We start from the raw sequence: 8,197 nt of genomic DNA, 5'->3' as shown, positions 1-8,197 counted from the left end.
AAGCTTGTGGAGCTACAACAGATGTCAGTTAAAAGCATTTTTCGGAAGTTCCAACTCCCGTTTCTCTGGCCCCATGAATACTTGCGCCAACCTTCGGCCAAGTCATGCAGCCTGCACCATTGACTATCTATCCTCCTCGGTCTTCTCCAATACCAAGGGTAGCTATCATCACCACAAAAAGATCCCCCCAAAAATGAATATCTGGGTGGTGTAAAATGAAAATTGAGGTATTAGGCATCGCTAGCAGGTCATTACAGAGTGTAGTGTGAGTTTAGATAGGTATACATTTATATTTGTTGGTGAAGAAAATTCGTAATGGAGGAATTTTTTAACCCAATAAGTAACCTATATAAAAAACTGAGGATCGCTCTACTTCTTCAGTTTGCACGTTCTCTCTAAAATACAGTCGAAACAGAATTCTAAAAAGTTCAGTAATGTTAAAAATGACATGACCAGGAGTGGCATCTAAGAGAATCAAGATACCTACACACATTTTTTCTGTATTTCCTAATTAATAATAAATCACACTGCCTATTGAAAACAACTGAATTCAATATATTTTTTTCTCTGTCCAACCACATTAGCAACTTGACATGAGCATTCTATCAAAACTATTAAATTGAATACATATTTTATAACTGCTGAAAATAAGGTATAGCAATATATTTCTGTATTCCTTGAAAATAAGGTGTAGCAACATACTTTTGTATTGCGTAATGAAAAAAATCGCATAGCTTGTTGATTCAAATATATCACATACATCATGTTTCTATGAAATGCTAATCAATTCATACTAAAAGAATAAAGTAGGCAAGCATGTGTCTACTCACCTCGATATCAGTTTCATCCCGATGTAGTTAAGCATCAGCCTCCTAGCACCTCCCAGTTTAGTATTGGGCACCTCAAGAAAGTTGCAGTTTGCTTCAAAAGTAATCTCATGCACTCAACTGAAAGGAAGATTCTGGTCGTTCAAATATTAAGATTTCAAGGCCTGAACTGAAGATAACTGTCAACTACACCAGACCTGGCCACTGCCGCTACGTCCCCGATCCACCGCCCTCCATCCAGGTTGATCCATGCATAGGAGACAACACCACTTAACAGTACAGTTTTCTGTGTGTTTTCACCTCGAACTGAATGACTGACAGTCAAAGTTACAACAGAGGTACATTTTCAATATGAAAAGACGTGTGCTTTTTGAAGATTTGAGTCTTACAAACCGCACACAAATCATGGAAAAATTATAGTGTGGTAGGATACAACAACCATACATATTTTAAGGAAGTTCACGGTCATACTGTGAATAGGCTACCTTGCTAGTTGCAATACCCTCTTCCTTATCTTATTTATACTATTACATAGCAAAACTATGTATTCCTCCTTTCTAGCATAATCAAATTAAATAAAAAAGAGAAAGCTTCACTTAATATATTGAAAATGAAAATGATGGATAGGTCCCATGTAGCGAAGGAGGTGAACATACCAAAACAAAACGTACCCTTTAATAGTAAAGATTTGAAGTAAATTCATCAAGGTACCGCCCAAAGTTCGTCAATGAGAATTATATAGTGAATCATTGAGACAAAAGAATTTATCGATATGAAATTATGACACAAAGTATGGGATCAAACTGGAGCTCCTCTTTCCTTCCTCTAGTGCATCTACCCCCTAATTGTTTTTCATTTCTGGTGGCATTTCCAAATGGTTTGGCAGTGCTGAACTTTTCATTGAAGTTTTCATACTGTTTCTCATCCAAGACATGATGGGTATATGAATTTCTCATATGTGTTACTTCTATGTGTCTTTTAGTATCTTCCTCATTTTTATTTTCTTCTACCTGTGTGCAAATTAACAAGAAAAATTAGAAGGCATGACAGTACACAAGTTTGATATTTTTTGTGAAAAGATACAAAAAATAAGAATAGGTGGAGTACTTACGTATCAACACCATTGCTGATACAGTAATATCATTCCCTCTGGTTCCTTCACTATCACATCCGTCCATTTTCATGACCTGCTGAATTCCAACACATTTAGGAGCAGTGGCGGAGGACGGAGGAAAATCAAGGTGGGGCTGACTCTAAACTGGGGCTGACTCTAAACTCCAGAGCACAAAAGAAATGGTTTGATGCAAAGCAAAAACAAAGTATTTGACACCTTGACCAGTACTATCAATAGACCACTACTATGAATGATCTTCAGTTGACAGAAATTCAGAAAGTTATATTGCATCGCTATAGATTCAGAAAAAACGAATTAACAACTATGGTGACCCCTGCCCTTTTGCGTTTGCTGACCCCTGCCTCTCCCCTTCATGTCCAACTTCTGGTTAGCAGCTAGGCTAATGCCGAACTTAGCCACCGCCCGGACTTCGGTGACGATGTGAAGCTGTTGTCGTCTTGCTCTGCCAGAGGCTGCTGTCCTTCCCGCAGAAGACGGGAGTTTCTCAGGCAAAGTATGTGAAGCTCAGATTCACATGCTCAAAACCAATCTCTCAAACATGAACTATAATAATATGGTGCATGAAACCAAGAATGCATACACTTCTGGGTTCTGAGGATTTTATCAGGATAGTATACACACTTCAAACATAAATACTTATTATAATGTGGCATTATCTCCCAGCTCATCAATTTTGAAGGAGAAAAATAACCCACTGTCACATAGGATATCTAATTTTGTTAGCAGACATGAAGTAATTTGATCCACATATACTCTATGTTGCAGAAGAAAGCGAGTCAAGAAGCACATGCGAGGGATGCGATACTTACATCACATGTGAGGCAGGGAGCACGTGTGAGGGGTGAAATACTTTCACTTCTTGGCACAGAGTGCTGGTCGTTTGCAGCAGATTTAGACGAAGTACTCAGTGATCTTCCCCGTAGAACGGCCAGCAGGGAGGAGACCAGTGCAGATCTCAAACCGGCAGGGAGCAGACCGCCGCGCCGCGGTCTCGTTCGCCGGCAGCCACCCTGCATGCACCCACTTCGTGCTTAGGGAGCATACCGGTGCGATCGGAAAAGCGAGGGATGCAGGCGCCATAGCGCCACGGGATCGCTCGCCGGCGGCCGCCCTACATGCACCCACTTCGTGCTTAGGCAGCAGACCGGTGTGATCGGAGAGGCGAGGGATGCAGGCGCCGCAGCGCCATGGGATCGCTCGCGGCCTCATTCGCCGGCAGACGCCCTACGTGCGCCCGCTTCGCGGTGAGGGAAGAGACCGGTGCGGCCCGAGAGGCGAGGGGGAGCGGGCGCCGCCGCGCTGTGGGAGACTTGTGCGGCTGGAAAGGTTAGCGCTAATTTCGGGATTAAATTAGATGGAGGTTAGCGCTAATGTTGGCAACATGGGTGAGGTGGACCTTTCGTTCGTTTCTGGCAGAGTTTTCGTCCGCGCTAAGAAATTGCTAAACGCACCTTCGGCTGAGGTTAGTTTTGTCTTTACGGTCAGATTTAATTAAGTGATCTTTATAGTGAGGCTGTTATTGATTCATGTTGTTCGATGAATATATTTTCTTGTTTAATAGTAGAGAAGTAGAGATAGTAGTAAAGAAGAGCGTACGTCCTTTCATTTTGGTTCGATGGTTCAGATCATCGCGCTTGTCGAAGCGCGTTTTTCAGAATTCAGATCCAGCAAAGTCCGATCCACCTGCGGTGCGCAAGGAAAGCAAGCAAAAACGGTGTGACACCAATTGATTTCCCCTTACCACGAACGCCCACTCCTCATGGCTATCACCGTTGGTGGTTGATGATCATGTCACCAATGATACATCAGTCGACATTGGCAGATGATAAGCCCAGCTTGCCAGTGACGTGTCATTGCTAATCTTCATATATGGCACCCCTCGACCCTAGCTTTTGCTCGCTCGTGGTGTGTTGTCCATTCACAATGCCTATTTGGGAAAAGCCATCTTTATCACTTTGCCTCCACAAAAAATGGAGGATAAACGACTTTAGACGGTGGTAGCTTGTAGGCATAGATTTTTCTATGAGAGCCACGGGAAGGAATATTACGGAAGTGATGTGCACCACTGCTCTATCTCACATTGTTCACATGGGTTTGTTTGCAATGGGAGAAGGCATTGCCATCACTAGTGATTGCGATGTGTTTAATACATGAAAAAAGAGATGGGCACATCAATGGGATAGCTAGGGGGGATGTAACGCTGGATAAGATGTTTTTTTCCTATTGAATCATAGCGAGGAAGGTCGTCGGAGCCATCAAATCTCGAACTCAATGATCCCCAAATCGACCACGATGGAGTACACAATATTCTACGTCGATCACACCCTTGGACGAGATGTCTAAGAGCTCTTCTTGGGCCATTTCTATCCGTCTAGTCTAACATTTTTCCACCTACAAATTCTTGGTCAAGTTTTTTTCCACATAAGATGAACACTTTTTTAGGGGACATTTTTCTTAATTTGCTCAGATGCTACTGACAGTAGATGGTCCACATTAATTTGTATATCTAGACAATTTCCATTCTTTTAGGTAAATCCTGAGCCTTTGCAATGGCGTAGAAAACAACATATGCATTACTGTGGTGGACACAACCATTTTTTTGTTAATTACTCCATCCGTTTCATAATGTAATGCATATAGATTTTCTGAAAAGTCAAACCTCACAAACTGTGATCAAATTTGTAGAACAAATATTTTACATCTAGAGTGCCAAACACATATCACTAGATTCATCATAAGATGTAGTTTCATATTTTATATATTTAATATTGTACACATAAATAATTTTCTCTATAAACTCGGCCAAAATTTGTAAAGTTTGACTTTCAAAAAAATTATACGCACTACATTATCAAACGGAGGGTGTAGTAAGCAAACTACAAAAAAGTGTAACTACGACTAAACCATTACAAGACATGAAATAAATTACTCGACTTATTTTTTTACAGCAATGCTTTCAAGAAGGAATAGTCATCCTTGCACCGCCTTCCCCACGTCCGGCCAAAGACGGTCAAAATAAGGATTTTCACCCTGATTGTGGTAACCAACCATCAAAGGTCAGCACAGCAACAAGGAGGCAACATCTTTAACAAGGTAAGGATGCAAGTTCGTCGCTGTTAGCCAACCAATTAACTGTAGAACAAGAGTTTTCACCCCGAACATGAAGGGGGGGTCCGAAATTATCATCTTCAAGTCGAGTCTTCCAAAGTCACATCAGCCTGTCCACCAGTCTAGGCTAGAAAGGCACTAGCAAAAAGGTAAGACATCATCTCGCCATATACCATCACCCCCGTCGTTGCGGGGGGGGGGGGGGGGGGGGTCATGCATGACGTGGTGTGGATCTGACTATGGTCACCCCACACTTCCACAAAACGACATGTACATTCGCCGTGACCCAGGGGTCATTGCCCCAGCGTCCTTCGTGCGAGCCGCCATTGCAGTATTGCCCGCCACCCGACCTTATGCTCACAACCTTCCAAGGGCACCACCCCGACATCCACGACTCAAAGCCTTCTCACACCATCGCATTTCATCAACCCCCACATGTTGTCCCAATTCAGCCACCGTTGACAGATCTAGATAAGTAGGCACAATGATTGTCATTGGCGGAAGCAACCCTCCTAACGGTCGTAGGTGGAAGCTTGGTGGGTGTTAGCGTACAGAGGGATGAGATTGCCAATCTTGTTAACTGGATCGGAATGTTTCCTTTTTCCCATTAGTAACCTTTCTTTTGCCAGAAAAACTTTCCTTCCATTCATCAACTATCATGGCAGTATAAAGAACATCAGAAGTAACCGAAATAACATCTGATTTCTAGACCACCTAGAGACGACTACAATCACTTGAGCGAGCCGAAGGCACCCCATCGTCATTGCAGCCGGGTAAACCTTGTTATAGTAGACAGTTGGGAAGTCGTTGTGCTAAGGCCCTACAGGACCAGTGCACTAGAACAACCACAACTGTCGCCGATGAAGAGAAGTGTATTTTAGAAGAATGTAATATGTAGACACACGAACACAGATGAACGGAGACTCGATCCACAGAGATCCATCTAAAACCAGCACTGACTTAATCCCACGAGGTGCGCCGGGGGCACACCTCTCATGCCCTCCAACGACGCTATACACACCGCCGGAATGAGGAATAGGTGGGGAAGACTTTATTCCATCTTCATATAGCCGATGTTGCATCGCCTTTCTGAGCAGAATGCAAACCCTAAACGACCTAAAAAAACTAAAAACAAGGCAGGAGCCCTCCCATTGGCAAGTGACAGGGTCTAGTGCGCCTCATTGCCCAAGGTCACAGGATATGAGGCAGATCAATGACGGCGCCGACTGAAGGCAAAAAGCTCTCATCACCTTTCTTGGGGTGGAGAAAATATAGAGATACTCTAGAACACATGTCTAACACGGTTGTTTTGAAAAGATTTAGGCTATTGTCGACTTGCACATCCGTCCATTGGTCATCATGGACGACCAACATACTTTTTGGAAAAGAAAAAATCAAGCACAATTTTAATTAATGGAATTTAGTCTTAATTGGGAAAATTAAATATGCCTTTTTTGATGAAAAATTAAATATGACTTACTATTGATGGTCTTTTTTGCGGAAAATATTAATGCTACTTTTTTCCCGGGAATATTAAGGGTACTTTGATGGCTCACATGGTCAGAGTTGATGGTGCCACCTTTTTTTTGGCAATTGATAGTGCCATCCTGATATTTGGGTTGTATAGGTTGCTGACATGAATTGTGTTCGAAAATAGCTTGTACACAGGTCACATGCATCCGTGCCGAAGGAACTAATCCTTCTGCAATTTATTTATTTTTGCCGAAAACAGCAAAGAGTACTTGCGATGCTAATCTTGAGGCAGCTCGTGCAGGAACATGCGTGCGTGTTGCCCTTAATATGCAAAGAAACGTGTGCACGTAAAACAAGTGTCCATATGAATACGAGAGGTTATACTTTGTTCATCGTTTTTGTTCTAAAAATATAATATAGACACCAACACTCATAAACACGCACATATACTCATCTTTACGAAGCACGCACACACCTACTACCCTATGAGCATCTTCAAAAGACTGAACCGACGTGTTTTGAAATTGATGAAGTCACCAGAAATGTCTCGCTATCTACGGAATATCCCACCTTTATAAGACACCAAAACATTAAACCTAAAATTTGAATATTGTTTGCTATTTAAAATATATCTATATGGTAAGAAATGCTTATCTACCATGCACCGTTTATACATGCTTTGATCTACCGTTAAATATGTTGGAGATTTATGCACCTATTTTTGATGATACACAACGAAACATTACTATGCACTTTGAAACCTAATTGGATTTGATAAAATTTAGCGATACATAATTTCTTAATGTTACACACTGATATACTAAACCCCAATTTGAACTAAATCCATGTCAAGTATTTTCAAACAGAGGTAGTAGTGCACTATGAAACAAGAATCGAAAAACAGACATTATGTGATAGCCGGAAACAAGACAAATAACGATAAAAGAGCAAGTCTTGTGACGACAGATGGTGGATCGATGCACGGTATACACGGTGCATAAATGACTCACACTACGTACGGTTTCTTAATTTAGCAAACTACAAATCCATCTTTCGGAATATAGAAAGTTATAATAACATCATATTTATAATAATCCTTAAGTAGTAACCATGTTTTTCTTAAAGGAGGAATGCCCCCGGCCTTTTAGTAGTAACCATTTATTCCAGGTAAAACAACCATAAGACATACTAACTTTGCAATGAACAACAAATTAAATTTGCAATGAATATCAAATTGTGCATACACTTTCCAAAAAGTTTGAGCAGTGCATCGTATCATTTCTTCCTGAATAAAGTACTATGCGTCATTTACGATATTTCTTGGTCGAAAATCATGTTATGTTGATACAAAGCACAAAATATTTTGCGCAGATAAAAGGCAGGTTCGTGGCAGAGCCGTAGAAGACGGCAATGTACGTAACTGCCGTATGGCGAGTGTTACAGAAGATCCTGCTGTGTAGGCGAGTGTGTGTGAGCCTGAGCCAGTGATCCCTCCCCCGGGTTTTCTCCTTTTTTACATTCTCTTCTCCACTTTCCCTTTTGCCTTCTCAAAACCCTATAAATGGCGTCCCAGTCTCTCTCTCTCTCCCCCCGAATCCCACCTAGCTCATCCGCGCTTCTCTCTCTCTCTCTCTCTCTCTCTCTCTCTACATCT

The 8,197-nt window shown here is 41.8% G+C and overlaps 1 long non-coding RNA gene across 1 annotated transcript; it reads right to left on the bottom strand.

The window, feature by feature from the left end:
- Window positions 1-6: 6 nt before the first annotated feature.
- Window positions 7-3,271, bottom strand: LOC125553763. Its single transcript, XR_007304187.1, has 5 exons — window positions 2,772-3,271; window positions 1,939-2,014; window positions 1,025-1,837; window positions 831-947; window positions 7-201 (listed from the first exon to the last, which is right to left on the bottom strand). It is a non-coding gene; the product is annotated as an uncharacterized LOC125553763 (long non-coding RNA).
- Window positions 3,272-8,197: the final 4,926 nt, after the last annotated feature.

This window comes from Triticum urartu, chromosome 4, assembly GCF_003073215.2.
Source record: "Triticum urartu cultivar G1812 chromosome 4, Tu2.1, whole genome shotgun sequence".
NCBI lineage: Eukaryota > Viridiplantae > Streptophyta > Magnoliopsida > Poales > Poaceae > Triticum > Triticum urartu.
This window is presented reverse-complemented; position numbering and strand designations above follow the sequence as displayed.